Here is a 12,663-nt window from a genome sequence, read left to right as displayed (position 1 = left end):
ACATTTATTCATGCTTCTTCCTAATTCATATAAGAAATGAAGGTCTAGAAATATAAGGGGCCTGTCCTAGTCAAACTTCCAATGACATCCAGGGTTAAAATGTAGGATTTCTGGTGTTCCATTTGATGCCTCTTCCTTCGCAAGGCCAAACAAATAATCTTGTTATAATGTCTTAAAATATTATTACCATACAATAAAATAATTGCTTGGTATTTTGGAAAAGGGATGAAATAAATAAGCAAAATTAAGCTTACATCCTGAATACAACAATTTGATATTTATTAAAGAGATTTTGGAACTAATGTAACATCATGTGCTGACTATACTCAAAAAAATAATTACTTAAAACATGTTAAAAACCTTAAAAAAAATAGAGATGTTTGTAGCATTAGCCATGACAGAAGCAGGAAAGTACATTTATCTTCATCTTCATTTATTTCTCCCTCTTCTAAATGTATTTTCTTTGAATATCAAAAAATGGCAGCAAAGGGCAGCCCTGGTGGCCCAGTGGTTTGGTGCCGCCTTGGGCCTGGGGTGTGATCCTGGAGACCCAGGTTCGAGTCTCACGTTGGGCTCCCTCCATGGAGCCTGCTTCTCCCTCTGCCTGTCTCTCTGCCCCTCTCTCTCTCTGTGTGTCTGTCATGAATAAATAAATAAAATCTTTAAAAAAAATGGCAGCAAAGAATTGAGCCAGAAGTTGATTGAAGTAAATGAAAGTCTTATGTATATGACATTGTCAGAATATAATGTGTAACTCAAAGGCAATTGACAAATGAATTTTTATAATTATTTCGCTTTACTCTTGAGGGGTGGACCACGAGGCTGAAAGGGTGCGGTTGGGCATTTTCAGTTGCTTTTTGGAGCAGAATCTCAGCTAGATAATAGGCTTTAATTAGAATACTCCTGCACAAAAAGAGAATTTCACTCCTAGCATCCCATGATAGCAGTCAAGATGCAGCAGGTGGACAACAAACACTACAGCACACCAGCGAGAAACAATACTGCAGTGACAACGAGAGCATACGGAAAGTAAGTGAAATTAGATAAGTACAATAAGAACATGGGCAGAGCAGTTTCCATCCTGCTCGCTTAACTGCATTCATGCTTCAGTGATGCAACAATTATACCACTCCATCCTCCTTTAACCAGCTGTTCCAATGCTGTCATGATGTCCTAGGTAGGTGTAAAATGTGGTTCGGCATGTGTCACCACCTAGATGTCATCACATTACTATCTACTTCAGTGATAAAACTTTTGAGTTTTATCTTTATTTGCCTTCAGATGAAAATATATTGGTAAAATTATGAATAATCTTTTAAAGGTTAGCTTAGTCATTTTTCTTTTTTTTAAATTTTTTTTTATTTATTTATGATAGTCACAGAGAGAGAGAGAGAGAGAGAGAGGCAGAGACACAGGCAGAGGGATAAGCAGGCTCCATGCACCGGGAGCCCGACGTGGGACTCGATCCCGGGTCTCCAGGATCGTGCCCCGGGGCCAAAGGCAGGCGCCAAACCGCTGCGCCACCCAGGGATCCCACTTAGTCATTTTTTATATTATTTCCATCACTAAGGTAGGTGTACCTGAAACCATCTAGAAATAATGTATGATTTTTCTTTAATTAAAAGCACAGAATTTCCCAATATGGTGCCACTTTTAACGTTGATCTTGGTTTCTTCTCTATTAGTGATGATTCCAATTACTTTATCCCCAAAGAATCATAATATTCTGTATCTTAGCAGAAGGAAGATAATATAACAAATGAACAAAAGTTAGCTAGTGTATTTCATATTGTACACACATGCAGCACCTGATCTTTTATTTGCTCCTTCAACAACGTGGTGACAAGCATTTGGCTTCAATATCCATATGTGTAAATAAATGTACATATATAAACTATGATAAATCTATTCATCTATGTCAATGAAAACAGATTATATATCAGCTACGTTACATTGTTTTTAGGTTTTTAAAAAGTACTCTGTATTGCTATTAAACTATCCAAACAAGGATTTACAGAAAAATAGAATTAAACTCATGCCATCCTAATTTTAAATCAAAGTAATTTTAAAGCCAAATCCGTTTCTTGTTTGATGTTTGGTTTTCCTTACTATTGCCATTAATAGCAGTTCATCCACAGTGAAAGGTGTGCTATTAGTCACTTGTTCAGTCTGACATTTTTACAGAATTGTCAGGGCACGTTAGCTTTTTCTTGCTCTTGGCAAAGCTTACCACTTTCTTAAATCTAAATGCCCACCATTTAGCCAAAACAATAGTAGCTTACAGCATAGCATTTAGTTGTTTCACTTTCACGTAAATATTTTTTTTATTTTTATTTATTTATTTTTTTTAGAATTAAAGATTTTTAATTATTTCTTTCTATTATTTAGGGAGGCTTTGTTTTGTTTGCTTTTGCTTTCTCTTTCTGTTGCCCGCTTTCCCTAAGAGCCCAGAATGAATGATCAATGTACCTCTTGTTTGGAAGGAGAAAACACCTCTTTCCGCATCTTCCTATGATCAAAAGCTCTCCTGAGCTGAATGGGCACTGATAGTCCATGATTTTTCATACTCCAGGCAGGGAGCGTGTTGAATAAACATACTTAACAAAAATTTACTACAACCTATTTTTCTCCTCTCCTAGCACAAGATTGAGGGACAGCCTTAGAAGTTGATTAGGTGATAAGGGACTGAGTTTTCTGAGTGTTTCTGTGTTATAATGTGATTAGCATAGATCCCAAGCTCTTGATTCCATCTGGTCTTGTAAAAAGAATATAGCCGATGTCTTAGAATAAAAAGATTATAGTCATAGATGTACTCAGAAGTGCTCAGACTCCACACTTCCACAGTGTTCTAGGATGAAAATGGCATAGAATTGTGCAGATATAATAAGGTGGAAAGAAAGAAACCATCAGGGGCACCTCAGTTGGTTAAGTGTCTGCCTTTGGTCAGGTCATCATCCCAGGGTTTTGTGATTGAGCCTTGCATCAGGCTCCTGTTCAGCAGTGACCGTACTTCTCCCCCCCCCCCCTCTCTCTCTCTCTGCCTCTACTCCCAACTTGTGCTTGCTCTCTGTCTCTCTAGTACACACACACACACACTCTCTCTTTCTCTCAAAAAAACAAATAAAGTCTTTAAAGAAGAAGGAGGAGGAGAAGGAAGGGGAGGAGGAGGAGGAGGATGGAGAGGAGGAGGAGGAGACCATCAATTTACTTTTCTGATCCTAGTCAGAGTCATTTTGACACAAAGGAGTAATTTTTAGCCTGAGAACTTCTGTGATACTAGAATTTGCTTAGAATCTGGAACAAATTATTATTGAATTGAGGTTCTGTTCAAGTTTGCTTTGAGTTACAGATCTTCCAAACTTTTGGAAAAACAATTTTTTGAAGCTTTCCAATGAAATTTCAAAACAACAACAAAAAAAATACCTGATATCAATAGAACATAAAACAAATGAATTTTGTCTTTTGCTTGTCTTCTTACCATAAAGGAGTAATATTTTCCATTTGGAAGTTGAGGGCATTGTACTGCTCTTTTAACATAAAGTAGGAGAGAAAATAAGACAAATACCATTACAGTAGTTAAGAGTAAATTTGACATCTCCCCTTCCTCTATCTGAAAAGCTGTTGCAACTCTTCCCATAACCCCAAAATGTTTCTCTATGCATCAAGGGTTTAACTTTCAGCATCTGTGCAGCAGAGTGTCACAAAGAATGTGTAAGATGTTGCATTGTCTAAGAATGCCGCACTTCTTTAACATGAGTCTATGGAGATGTGTGAATAATTTATCTTAGGCATAATTTGAAAAGGCTTTAAAAAATCACTTGTGACAGTGATACTATCTTTCTGTGTGCCCATTCCTGTCTTGATGTGGCACAGATGAGATGGAGAAGTTGAACATAAAATAGCAGGAAATAGTTTCATTATTCATTTATGCATACTATTGATATTCTTTAAAGGAATAAACTGTTGGGAAATAAAAGTTATAGAATCAAAAACAAATGATTTGAAGCACGGACTGAAAAATAGGATACATGTAACAGAAAATTTGTAGAAAACTACCTAGCATATAAAGAACACTTAACAAATGACATTAGGGGTGCCGGGGTGGCTCAGCTGGTTGAGCAGCTGCCTCTGGGTCAGGTCATGAACTCAGGGTCCTGGAATAGAGCCCAGCATCGGGACTGATCATGGAGCCTGCTTCTCCCTCTGCCCTTGCCCTGCTTGTGCTTTTTCTCTTTCTCTCTCAAATTAATAAATAAAATCTCTAAAAAAAATGTTTAGCAGAAACTAGTTTAAGATATTTTTTATTCAGGGACGCCTGGGTGATTCAGTGGTTGAACATCTGCCTTCAGATCAGGGAGTGTTCCCCCGGGGTCCTGGGATTGAGTCCCACATCAGCCTGCCCACAAGGAGCCTGCTTCTCCCTCTGCCTGTGTCTCTGTCTCTCTCTGTGTGTCTCTCATGAATAAATAAATAAAATCTTTTTTAAAAAAGGTATTTTTATCGAATAAATTTGGCATGCAACATTATTTAAGTTTAAGGTATGCAGCATGTCACTTTGACATTTTTTTATATATTTTATATTTTTAATACATTGCTGGAGCAGTGATATTTATCACTTAACATAATTATAGTGAAATATTATTGTTTATATTTATTGCACTATTCAATAGATCTCTATGATTTATGTATCACTCATTACAAGTTCATACCCTTAAATACCATCTATAATCCGCCCCACCCCATCTCCTGGTAACAACCATTTTACTCTATTCTTACAGGTTCAATTTTTTTAGATTCTACATATAAGTGATACAATATTTGTCTTTCTACTCCTTATTTTGCTTAGCATAATGTGTTTAAGGTCCATCCATGTTGTCCCAAATGGGAAGATATCTTTATTTCTCATGGGTAGTATCCCATTGCATATAGGTGCCACATCTTTTTTATCCATTCATCTGTCAATAGGCATTTGAGTTGTTTCACATCTTGGCTATTTTGAATAATGCTGTGATAGACATGGGAGTGCAGGTATCTCATTGAAATCCTGTTTTTATTTCCTTTGGGTATTTACCCAGGAGTGGAATTGCTGGGTCATATGTAAATCTATTTTTAATTTCTTAAGGAATTTACATCAAAAAAAATAATATATATATATATATATATATATATATATATGTATATATATATATATATATATATAAAGGTTTTCTTTTCACTACATCCTCACTAGCCCCTAATGTCTCTTGTTTTCCAAATGATAGTTATTCTAACAACTGTGAGGTGATATTGCATTGTGGTTTTTATTTTCATTTCCCTGATGATTAGCAATGTTGGGCATCTTTTCATGTCTGTTGGCCATTTTGATGTCCTTTTTGGAGAAATGTCTAATTATATCTTCTACCCATTTTAATTTGGATTGTTTTGTTGTTTTTCTTCTTGTTTTTTTTTTTTTTGTTGTTGTTGTTGTTTTTTGTTTTTCTTCTTGTTATTAAATTGACTGAGTTCTTTATACATCTTGGGTTTAACCCTTTATCCAATATAAAGTTTGCAAGAATTTTCTCCTGTTCTGTGTAGGTTGTCTTTTCATTTTATTATTATTTTTTTCCTTTGCTGGGCAGAAGCTTTTGAGTTTGGTGTAGTCTCATCTGTTGAGTTTTGCTTTTATTATTTCTGTTTTTGGTATCATGTCCAAAAAAATCACTGCCAAGATCAATGTAGTGAAGTTTCTTCTCTACCATTTCTTCAAGGAGTTTTATGGTATCAAGTATTATGATTAAGTGTTTGATCCATTTCAAGTTAATTTTTTGTGAGTCCTGTGAAAGAGGAATCCAATTTCATTATTCTGAATGTGTTTCTTCTGTTTAACTGGCACCATTGTTAAAGAGAGTATCCTCTTTCAATTGGGTATTTTTAGCTGCCTTGTTAAATATTAGTTGACCATATATGCCAGGATTTAATTCTGAGTTCTCTATTCTGTTTCATTGGTTGATGTGTTTATTTTTGTGCTGGTCCCATACTGTTTTTATTACTATGGCTTTATGACATATCTTGAACTCCAGAGTTGTGATACCACCAGCTTTTTTCTTTATTCTCAGGAAGGCTTTAGCTATTCAGGCTCTTTTCCGCCACAAATTTTTTTTTTAATTTTTATTTATTTATGATAGTTACACAGAGAGAAAGAGAGGCAGAGACACAGGCAGAGGGAGAAGCAGGCTCCATGCACCGGGAGCCCGACGTGGGATTCGATCCCGGGTCTCCAGAATCGCGCCCTGGGCCAAAGACAGGCGCTAAACCACTGCGCTACCCAGGGATCCCCCGCCATAAATTTTTAAGATTGTTTCTTCTATTTCTCTGAAGAGTACCTTTGGTATTTTTGATGGGGATTGTGTTGAATCTGTAGACAGCTTTGATTAGTATGGCCATTTTGGCTATGTTAATTCTTCCAATCAACAGGAAATGTCTTTCATTTGTTCATGACTTCTTTTTCTTTCAGCAGAATCTCATAGTTTTCATTGTACAGATTTTTTACTTACTTGGTGAATTTCATTCCTAAGTCTCTAAATTTTTATGCCATTGTGAATAGAATGAGTTTTTAATATTACCTTTTCAGATACTGTTTGTCATTAGTGTAAAAGAATACAATTAATACCTGCGTATTGATATTATATCCTGCCACTTTACTGAAATTGCTGATCAACACCAACATTTTTTTTGCCTGACTCTTTGGGATTTTCTACATATAAGATAATATTATCAACAAATAGTGACAGTTTTACTTCTTCCTTGTATTTTATTATTTTCATTTCCTTTTCTTGCCTAATTGTTTAAGCTAGTTCTTCCAGAACTAATTGAACAGGAGTGATTGAGAATGGGCATCCTTATATTTTTCCTTATTTTAGGGACTTTCAATTTTTCTCTAAATTTTCTCCATTCTCCATATGGACTTTAATGTTAGCTGTGGGTTTTTCATATATGGCCTTTCTTATCATGAGATATTATCCATCTATATATCTATATAGATATACATCTATATCCATATATCCATCCAATTTGTTAAAGATTTTATCATAAAAAGATGTTGTATTTTGTCAAACGCTTTTTCTACATTTATTTAGATATTCATGTGATTTTTTCATTTTATTAATGTGATATAATACATTTATTGCATTTATTATTTTGATGTGTTGAAACAGCCTTGCATCCCAAGGACAAATCTCATTTAGTCAAGGTGTATAGTCATTTTAATGGACTCTTGAGTTAAGTTTAATTTTTTTAAAGATTTTATCTATTTATCTATGAGAGAGAAGATGAGAAACAGAGAGAGAGAATGAGCTGGGGGAAGGACAGACGGAAAAGCAAACTCTGCACCGAGCAGGGAGCCTTACACGGGGCTTGATTCCAAGACCCGGAGATCATGACTTGAGCCAAAGGCAGCTGCTTAACCAACTGAGCCACCCAGGCACCTCAGGTTTGTTAATATTTTGATGACAATTTTGGCATATATATTCATCAAGGACATTGATTTATAGTTTTTGTTTTGCTTTGTCTTTAGTATCCTTATCTGGTTTCGGTATCAAAGTAATGCTGGCTTTCTGGAATGAGTTTGAAGTGTTCCCTTCTCTATTATACTCTAGTAGACTTTGAGGAGGATTCTTTAAAGGTTTGGTAGAATTCCCCAGTGAAGACTCCTGGTCCTAGAGTTTTCTGTGTTGGGAGTTTTGTGATTATTGATTCAATCTCTTTACTTGTAATTGATCTGTTCAGATTTCCTATTTCTTTCTGATTCAGTCTTGATAGGTTGTATGTTTCTAGAAAAGCATCTATTTCTTCTAGGTTATGTAAATGTGTTGGTGTATAATTATTCATAGCGATCTCATGAGTCTGATGGTGATCTCATGAATCTATGTATTTCTGTAGTATCAGTTGCAATGTTTTCTCTTTTTTATTTTATAAGTCTTCTTATTTTTTTCTTAGTGTAGCTAAAAGTTTTTTAGTTTTGTTTATAATATTGAGGAAACAGCTCTTAGTTTCATTGATCCTAACCACTATTTTATAGTCTGTGATTAATTTATTCCCATTCTCATCTTTGTTATTCTCTGCCTTCTGCTAACTTTGGGCTTTATTTATTCTTCTTTTTCTAGTTCTTTTGAGTTGTAAAGTTAGGTTGTTTATTTGAGATCTTTGTAATTTCTTAAGATGTGCATTTTTTTTTTTTTTTTTGCTGTAAACATGCTCTGAGAACTGTTTTTGCTAAATTCCATTTTTGACATGTTGCATTTCTATTTTGATCTATTTTAGGATTTTTAAAAAATTTTCCTTTTAATTTGTTCTTTGACCCAATGGTTGCTTAGAAATGTGTTATTTAGTTTTCACATATTGTAGGTCTTCTCACTTTGTTTTGTTATTGATTTCCAGTTTCATGTTATTGTGGTCAGAGAAAATAGTTGGAGTGATTTTAATCTTAAATATGCTAAGACAGATTTTGTGAACTATCATATATGATCTGTTTTGGATAATGTTCCATGTGCACTTGATGCTCTTGGATGGAATTTTCTGTATATATTTAAATCCATTAAATCCATTTGTTTTAAAGTATTGGTCAATTCCAATGCTTCCTTGCTGATTTTTTTGCCTGAACAATTTATCCATTGATAATAAGATGGTACTAAAATTCTTTTCAGTTGTTTTCTATTTTTCTCTTAATATGTTAGTATTTGCTTAATATATTTTGGTTTTCAGGTGTTAGAAGTGCATATATTTACAATTTTCATATATTCTTGATATACAGATTACTTTCATAACTTTTTTGTCTCTTATTATCTTTTTTGGCTTGAGGTCTATTTTGTCTAATATACTGTGGCTACACCCATCATCTTTTGGTTTTTACTTTCTTGAAAAAGCATCTTCCATCTTTTCTAGAATACCAATTAATCTTCTGATGCCTCTCCTAATGGAGTCTGATACTTCCTGTAGGGCTTCTCACTTTTTAAAACTCTAGTTCTCTCTCCTCTTCCATCTGAATCATTTCTATATTTCCATTTTGAGCTAACTTATCTTCTCTTCCATCTGATCTGCTTTATTTTCAGTACTTTTTAATGCATTTGTCGTCTTATTTATCGAGTTCATCAGCACTAGAATTTCTTTAGTCTTTTTTTAAGATCTCAATGTCTTTGGTAAAGTACTCCTTCTGTTCACTAATGCTATTCTTGAGATAACTGTATTGCCATTCTGAGTTTTCTTGTAGCTGATAAATTTCTTCATGACAGCTATTTTGAATTCTTTTTCAGTTAAATCACAATGTCTCTAGGTTCAGTTCCTGGAAAATTGTCATTTTCCTTTTTGATATTCCATTATGATTTTTTAAAAAGACTTACTTATTTTAATGAGATAGAGAGTAGAAGCAACGGGAATGGGAGGGAGAGGGAAAGAGAGAAACCTCAAGCAGATTCTCCTTTGAGCAAGAAGGTGGGGGGGGGGGCTGCTCAATCTCATTATCCCCAGATCATGACCTGAGAGATCAAGATTCCAACAATTAACCAGCAGAGACACCCAGGCATCCCTCCTTACCTATGATTTTTAATAGTGTCTGATGAAAAGTTCCTCTGCCTACTGCGTTTGAAGTACCAAACACCTTCCCAGTTATGCCAAGTTTTGTTTACTGTGATACTAACAGTTCAAATACTTGGTAATTAAGATCCTTCCTTTTTTTTTTTTTTTTCAGAAGATGGCTCCATCTCACAAGTTTTTGATTGTCCTTAGCTGACTGATGTTTTGGCAAAGTAGGGAACAAGCTAAGGGGGCAGGAGGGGCTGGTGGGAAGCAAGGGTGGAGGTAAAGTTGGGAAAGGTGAATGGTTAGTTAGCACTTTGGGCCTTGGGTGTGGGCTTGCCTGAATCCCAGGGCACACATTGGGAAATAATGTCTTTTTCTTTTCTTTTCTTTTCTTTTCTTTTCTTTTCTTTTCTTTTCTTTTCTTTTCTTTTCTTTTCTTTTTTTTTCCCCCTTACTTCCATTTCCTTTCCCTCTCTCCAATCACTGAAGTTTGTGCGAGAGCAAGGAAGGGTCCTCCTTCTAGCTGGGCGGAGCCTCACTCCCCTTCACCTTCAGGTCCTCTGTAAGAAAGATCCTGCTGGTCGCTGTCAAACCTGATGCCAGCCTTCTCTGCCACCACTGCCTCTACTGCCTCCAGCTCTCTCCTCTTCCCTCTCCCTCTGAGTTCCAAACCACTCACTTTACAGTGCACAGATGGACAGATTTCTTGGGTGTGCCAGTATGCTATGCAGAGGCTGGATTCTGGAACTCATCGGCCGGATGATATCACAGCTATTTTCATAGTGTGTGCAAATCTCTTTCTTATGTCTCTCCTTCTATAACAGCCTAGAACATCATTGCACACAGCAAGAGTCTACATAGTGGCCAAGGGGAAGATATTTATGGACTTCAAGATGCAGTTGCTGTGAAGTCTAAGTAAATTAAATGTTTTGGGCCCACACTGACTCAACTAATTTACTTCATTCTAAAACAAAGACATCAGTCTACTAGAGCTGTGGTTTTTGTGATTTGATGGGGTTAATAGAAAAACTCTGAATCCTTCTCTGACACTGTGTAGGGCTATTTCCCCTGCTACTCTCTTTCAGACATAACAAGAGAAATCAAGTCTACATAAACTATTGTGGAATTTAAGACTCTATCCTGTTGAAGTTAAGAGTTATATAAATATGATCACCTTGATTCTACAAACTCCCACCCATAACTGCTGAGATCAGAGAGTCCATTTCATCTACGATAACTTCAACTTGCTTTCCTGGCTTAAACTGTCATTTAAAGATCATATCAAAATGCAAATTCTTATGATTTCCACTCTAATACACCAATTGTAGATACATACTATATTTCATCTACATAGATATTTTTTTTTAAATATTTACATCCACAGTTAAGCATTTTCTGCATTGGCAATAACTCCAAAAAGAATTCCCAATACTTTTGACAATATAAATCAACAAACTCTAGAAATTCTTTCTGGAAATGTATCTTCTTTTTCCTACTCTGTTTCTGACTTTTACCCCACAAGTAATGTTAGATCAGTGTGGCTATAGTCTTTTTCACTTAGATGTATTAGAATGAGGGGAACTTTTGAGCCAAGTGTGGAAGTCTCAGTGCGAAGTGTTTCCAGGGCCATTAGGTCATGGGTAGGCACATTTTTTCTAGACATATTTTCACCTTTTTCTATAGAACAAATATCTCACACTGTGAGGGTCACATAGAATCCCTGTTCATATTATTTCATATTTTCTTTTACAATTTCTTTAAAATGTACAGTCCTTAGTTCATTGGCTATCAAAAAATAGCCTGTGGATCTAGTCAGGCCATAGGCAATAGTTTATTAACTCCTGGTATAAGTGATCCATACACTCTATAACCTCCAAGATATGGTGAAAACAGTAGTCTGGATTTGGCCCTTTTTATTCAAGGAGATACTTCTCAGTGTGTTAGATTCTACATTGTTGAAGTTCGTCAACACACATATTTAATTTGATAGTAATAGTAATAGTAATAGTAATAGTAATAATAATAATAATCCCTACTACTAAATGCAATGAGACAATAATTTAGCTTAGGCATAGAAAGGCACTTCATTAATATAACATCTTAAGCATTTTGATCATTTGAACTTGACACTCATTTCAACTTACTTAGTTTCTTCAGAAGCATTTATTTGCCATGATCTTGTAAGTATTATTACTCTCATGTTTTCCTAAAGCTATGCCCTAATGGAACACAAAGTTCTAGGAGATCATACATTATAATTTAATTAGATGGCTCTTTTTTTGTACAATTTTTCTTAAGTTATTATGAACTTTATTGATATACACCAATTTCAAGGGTACAATCTGATTATTTTTAAAAACTTATAGTCATAGAGTAACACAATTTCCATCACCCCTTGTGTCCCTTTGCTGTAGTCACTATCTCTTTCCCAAGCTTTGGACTCTGGCAACTCCTGACCTGCTTTTTAACCTATATTTTTGCCTTTTCTAGAATTTCATATAAATGGGGTTATAAAATATGTAGTCTTTGTGTTTGGTTTGTTTTACTTAGGGATAATGATTTGGGGTTAGTACATGCAACCACTGTTTCTATTGCTGAGTAGTGGTCCATTGTATAGCCGTTTTTTATCCACTTACTAGTTGATAAATGTTTGGGATCACTTCCATATTCTCTTTTCTATGAATTACACCTGTACATGTGAACTTTTAGATACTATATTTTGTGGACACATGATTGACATTTTTTGACTGCAAGGGATTGCAAGTTTTCCATCTATAACATGAACATGAGTTTTCTGTTTTTCAGACAATTTTAAAATTATTTTTAAAATTCCAAATTCTCTAAGTACTTCTGAAGTTTCATTTTAAAAAATTCCTAATCCAAATTCCCTTGTTCTTTTTGTATTTTGAAATCTGACTGAAGTGTTCCCTTCTCTATTATACTCTAGTAGACTTTGAGGAGGATTCTTTAAAGGTTTGGTAGAATTCCCCAGTGAAGACTCCTGGTCCTAGAGTTTTCTGTGTTGGGAGTTTTGTGATTATTGATTCAATCTCTTTACTTGTAATTGATCTGTTCAGATTTCCTATTTCTTTCTGATTCAGTCTTGATAGGT

General features: G+C 35.1%; 1 long non-coding RNA gene across 2 annotated transcripts; it reads left to right on the top strand.

Moving 5' to 3' along the window:
• Positions 1-1,139: 1,139 nt before the first annotated feature.
• On the top strand, positions 1,140-10,491 carry LOC144301608 (uncharacterized). Of its 2 annotated transcripts, none has more exons than XR_013368368.1 (3): positions 1,140-1,177; positions 7,300-7,467; positions 10,376-10,491. It is a non-coding gene; the product is annotated as an uncharacterized LOC144301608 (long non-coding RNA). The 2 variants fall into 2 exon arrangements; XR_013368369.1 differs by lacking the exon at positions 1,140-1,177 and adding an exon at positions 1,191-1,295.
• The last annotated feature ends 2,172 nt before the right edge of the window (positions 10,492-12,663 follow it).

The sequence above is a fragment of the Canis aureus genome, chromosome 30 (assembly GCF_053574225.1).
Source record: "Canis aureus isolate CA01 chromosome 30, VMU_Caureus_v.1.0, whole genome shotgun sequence".
NCBI lineage: Eukaryota > Metazoa > Chordata > Mammalia > Carnivora > Canidae > Canis > Canis aureus.
Note: the sequence above shows the minus strand (reverse complement) of the source record. Positions and strands in the feature narration are given on the sequence as shown.